The sequence below is a fragment of the Charadrius vociferus genome, unplaced genomic scaffold (assembly GCF_000708025.1).
Source record: "Charadrius vociferus isolate BGI_N301 unplaced genomic scaffold, ASM70802v2 scaffold423, whole genome shotgun sequence".
NCBI lineage: Eukaryota > Metazoa > Chordata > Aves > Charadriiformes > Charadriidae > Charadrius > Charadrius vociferus.
The window spans coordinates 2804644-2810354 of NW_009648149.1; positions in this window are offsets into that span (position 1 = coordinate 2804644).

Below are 5711 nucleotides of genomic sequence, written 5' to 3' on the forward strand. Positions count from 1 at the left end.
CTGCAACTGCTGCTGCAGCGCTTCCTAACAATAACTGTCTAGTACCGCCTGCACTCAGAAAGACACAGAAGTTTAATACTTTTAACACACACCGCAGTCAGTTCTCAGCTGTTCACATGCAAAGCACCGACACTTTTTCCAAGAGAAAAATAATAGATGAGTAACAACCTGAAAGACCCTGTAGGTAAGAACCTTCCTGAATGAGTTAGTGTCTGTAATAAAAAGTACAAGAGTACTCTCATACGACAATATTATTTGTATTAATAAGTTAAAGAGTTTTAAGGTCACCTGCTTACATACCTCATTTGCATTGTTTTTCTTTGATACAACGCACACCCTTCCTTTTTCGAGTGGAAGGGAGCGGGAGCAATTTTTTTATACTCCTACATTGTACAGGTTTAATTTCTCAAATTTTTAACGTAGTTAAAAAATTAACTCAAGAAGATAAACACTTTGCATCAAATTATTATCTTAATCATTCCCTCCAACCTAGACGTAAAGTTATTTGAAAATAACTTGTATTGCAAACTGACCCGGGGCTTAAAATTGACTCAAATGTGACTCCCTCATGCTGCCCATGCAGAGGTGCGTTCAGGCACGCCAACTCTCAGCTGTGAGACCTCACCAAACCCGATGGAAGCGCTGCACATCCAACAACGGCGCGTGGCCCGGCGCAGCGATGGCTGCAGAGGGTGATACCTCTGGCTGCTGCGCTGCGCGGTTAACTCGTTTCCCCATTTTCACATGGCTGGTTTTGCCATGCTGGCTCATATAGGGGCTGTGGCCAGAAAATAGAGCTCTTGACAGAGATTTACAGGACAGCATACATATTAAAAAAATCTTCCAGTTCAACGTCAGCCTATTTTATGGGTTAGAAAGAAGTAACTGCTGCATACACTGGGGCGATATCCCACTTGCAGACACAGCCTCCCAAAACGCTGCTCCAACCAAGCCTGGTTTATGCAGCGGCTGTGGGAGCCAAAGGAGTACAGACGGGGAAAGGATCCACATTTGCCTACGAACAGTAAGTGGAAACGGCGCCCAGGGCAGCGGCAGCCAGGGCCTGCCTGCAGGAACAGGCTCTCATAGCAGCACAGGGTACACGCGCGAAGCTCTCCCTACGCCTGCACACTCACACGCTGGGGAACACCGCGTGCTCCTGGAAGAGCTGCCCAGGGGCTTGGGGAGTCCCATCCTCAGAGGTACCCAAAGCCAAGGGGACAGGTGGCCCAGACCAGCAGGGCATGAGGACCTTGGGAGGTCCCATCCCACCACAGCTGGTCTTTGATTCTCTGAGGACACAGTGCCAGTCCCACAGCTGTGACCCCCCCCACTAAAGCCCCGGCTCTATCACCAGACGCTTACAAAAGCCGAGAAGATTTAACTTGCAGTCTTTGTGACCTTGAAATTTGAAATCCCCTGGTGCTCTCTGTGAGCTTTATGAAACACCATTTCACTATACTTAGCTGCTAAAGAAAAGAGAATTGCCCATCAACCAGCACTGGAAATAGGGTATTGTCTCCTCTTCCTTCCAAAACAGAGGTGGAATGAACTCAGGGAACAAGCACACTAACAGAGTAATTATCTGACAACTTCTCCCCGTTATGTTTTGTGAGCTAGAAGACCAGGATGATTAAACAGATCTACAACAGAAGTAAACGCTTTATCCTGGCCCCTAAAAAAATAACGTACAGATGCAAAGTAGCAAATAATTGCTAGGTCAGTAAAGCAAAGAAGATCATCTCTAGAAGAAACTGCTAAACCACCTTTCCAAGTGCTCATCCAAGGCGATGACCCCCACGCTCTGCAGGACAACAGCCAGAGGAGCAAAGCTGGTCCACGGCATCCAGCAACCCACCTTCAGCTGGCTCCTGCTGGACAAAGGTCAATAGGACTATTTTTCCCTCCTTCTTCCACAGAGCTGTGGTCCAGCATGAGTCACCCCTCCACAAAACAAAACCTCGCAGAACTCTCAATGGGAACTGGCCAATTAACTTGTTATCTCAGGGCACAGAAGGAGGTAGAGCAACCCACAGCAAACAAATGTAATCTTCTGGAAAGCACAGAGCCATTAGATGTTATCGGTTCACCAAAAAAAAAAAAAAAAAAATTGAAACTAAGGGGAGGCTCATGAATTGAATTCCTACAGCACTTCAAAGCAATCTGTGCATGAATGCAAGCATTTATTCTTCTAATTAAAAAAGAAAAAAAGCAAGCAAAATAGCAAGACATCATTTACATAAAAGAGGGGGGAGTAAAAAAAAATAAAAAATCCCCCAATACCCAACGACCAAAACTCAAACAAAAGGTCCAGTGTTAATCAAGAGCAGAGTAGAGTCCAACCCAGAAAAGGGAGAGAAAGCTCCAGATTTAATGAGGGAAGGCGCTGAAGAAGAGCAAAACTCGCCTCATCGTTTTCTGGGGCGCTCCTGCCAAGCCATCCCACGAGAATTTCTACATCCAGCCTTCGGGAGCAAAAAATCATCAGATGTTTTGCAAAGAAGAGTCCTTTATCTTGCACCCTCATTGTTTTACAAACCGAAGGGGCAACAAGCCAAGGCTGCAGGGTCCTTGACTGCATGTCCCAGAAGATGGGACGGTCCCACCAAGGCAGCTGCTGAGATGGAGAGGGCTTGGGCCAGAGGGACCTGCTCCAGGCTGAGGTGTGGTTGGCACCAAGCGAGAGAGCTTTCTCCTATTTTGCTTTTTAGTGGTCTCACTTTGTTTTTACAAAGAAAGTCTTCCTAATAAAAAAAAAAAAAAAAGAGAGAGGTGGCTCTCTGACATACCTCCTTTTGCCATGTCTACACCAGGTCTAAACAATATGGGCATCCTACATATGAACTACGTGTCCGTTTCTCCATAGGAAGACCAGTTCAAGTTCGCTTAACGTTAGCAACATTCAGGTGGGGGGTATTTAGGTATGCGCAATTATTTCAGTTAGAAAGAGCCCGTAATTTGACATTTAAGCCCAAATTTTTGTAGATGCTATATTGGTCTCCAAGACTCCCTGAAAAATATTGTCATTATTCAGGGAATCATTTGACCAGGGCTTCCAAACATAAAAACCACCTCAGCTCTGCTTGTTTTTCTTGCCACAACAGCAACTTTAGCACAAATCATATTTCAAGAAAAGAAGACTAACTACATTAAAAGGCTGATGAAAAAATCACAACACAAAACAGAATTTCTAATCTGCTGCTCTAATTATTTGAATATTGGCAAACCAGTATTTATCACCTTAAATAAATATAATAAATACACACCATGAAAACAATAGTGTTATTCACTATTGTTGAATGAACAGCCTACAGTATTTCCTAACTAAAAATAATGATTTCAGCCTTCTAAAAATTAGTTTTGCTGAAATTATTATAAATATATTTATCCTTCAAATACTAAGTAGTAAGAAATGAGACTGAACCTCACTTTAAAAATCAGAGTATGCACTCTTCTGGTGAGTTGCTGATTAACAATACTGAGATGAACAACATCTGAATGATTTCTGTGTTTGAAAATGGATGCTACAAATTAGCAGTTGAAATTTCTGAGAAGCCCCCCCCAAAATCTCTAATCATTCACCTGTCCGAAGACAACACCTCAGATTACAATGCGGGATTATTTATTTTTTTTTGTTTCCACATAGGCACCTTTTCCTTAGTCAGTGGAACATCTTGTTGCAGCTATTCCATCGAATGGGCTACTCTTCGCCATGTGGTCAGATTCCTGTGGTTTCACATTAAAGCCATACATCCTCAGAGTCACTGCAGGAGGAGTCTTCTGCTGGGGCTGTCCCAGATCTCCCACTGTTTACCCTGGAGTTTTCAACAGAAACACACGCTACTTCCAGCTCCAGCAGACCTGCACCACTATGAGCTTCTAAGAGCCATTATTTTTCAGAAGCCTTTGCAAAATATACTCACTTTAGGATAATGAAGGTTGATCATTTAATGCGAGCACCAAATACATGCATGCATAACATTGAACAAAAATATTATATAGCTATTGAAGCTAAATCAAATATTTATTTCTCATTCTGATTCCTTTTCACACGCTGAAGAGAGATGTAATTATTTTAAAAGAAGACGTTTAAAGACTAATTCTTCTAATTTATAAGTGAGTTTGCAGACACATATGCTGTAGATGGAGTAGCATCCCCTGTTCTTCATTTCCCAAATTCCTCCTCTAATCTAAAAGGTATGACAGTATTCAACAACTGTGCTTCTTTGGCCCTTTGAATATACTCCAATTTCTGTATTTCAATATCTTTGTGAAAACACTGAGAAAAGGAGCAAGAATACTGCAGGTTGCAAAGGGTTTTGTGGAGGTTTTTTTGGTTGGTTTGGTTTAAGACATTACCAAAAGAGAAGAAAGCATATTCTTTTTCTAAGAAAACCAGGGATCCTTTAACTGAATATTCATCTGCTTCTGCAGATTATTAAAAACCAAACCTGACAACAGAAGATTTAATCACTTTAATGCGGACCCACCCAGGTGTCAGCACAGCGGTGTAACCCAGCTCTGCGGGACAGAAGAGCCAAAGAGGCCCCAGAAGATGCTGCGCAAGAGACTCTCACATTCCCTCCCAACACCAGCACGCTACCCCGTGCCGACACTCTGCAGACAAATATCCTTAATGTTAGACTTAATTATTTGTCAGAACATGGAAATAAACCATCTATCTTTCAGAGGAACTCTGCTCAATAACCTGCTGCAAGGAGCCACCTTTTGTAACTCAGTGTTTTGGGTGGTCAAGATGGGAAAGCGCAAGGTTAAAGGCCCAAAACGATAAAGCACCTTGACATGCAGATCATTAATGATACAAAAAGGATTGTTACCATATCTTGTCATGAAATGAGTCCGTGATCATCCTCACCTGAACTGTCCTTTTACACTCCCAGAGATGCAGGAGAACACACACCCCATCAAGCGCTTCACCCTTGTTATACTTGACTGCCAGGATTGTACAGTCATTCTGCACTAGTTAAGGTGGAAGTTTCTAGAATCATAGAAACCTTATGGCTGGAAAACACCTTTAAGATCATCAAGTCCGACCGTTATCTAATTCTACCGGGCCCACTTCTAAACCATGTCCCTGAGCACCATACCTAGATGGCTTTTAAATACATCCAAGGATGGCGATTCAACCACTGCCCTGGGCAGCCTGTTCCAGTCCTTGATAACCCTTCCAGTGTAGAAGTTTTTCCTAATGTCTAACCTAAACCTCCCCTGGCGCAACTTGATGCCATTTGGTCTTGTCCTATTGGCTGTAACTTGTGAGAAGAGACCAACGCCAACCTCCCGACACCCTCCTTTCAGGTGGTTGTAGAGAACAATAAGGTCTCCCCTCAGCCGCCTTTTCTCCAGACTAAAGAACCCCAAGTCCCTCAGCCACTCCTCATAGGACTTATTCTCAGACCCTTCACCAGCTCCGTTGCTCTTCTCTGGACCCTCTCCCGCACCTCAATGTCCTTTTTAGACTGGATATTGTTTCTGGATGTTTAGAAAAAGTTCAGTCTTTTAAGGCTCTATGTCAGTATGCAATCTTGTCATATAATTATCACCCAAGCCTCCAACTCTGGTTGGAAACACTGCGCTTTTCTCAGACTGAACTTTTAATGTGGCCAATATTATTACTGGAAAATATAGGAAAACAAACAAGAAAAATCACAATGCAAAAGAGCTGAAAAGCAAAGGAAAGAGGAAAGAGT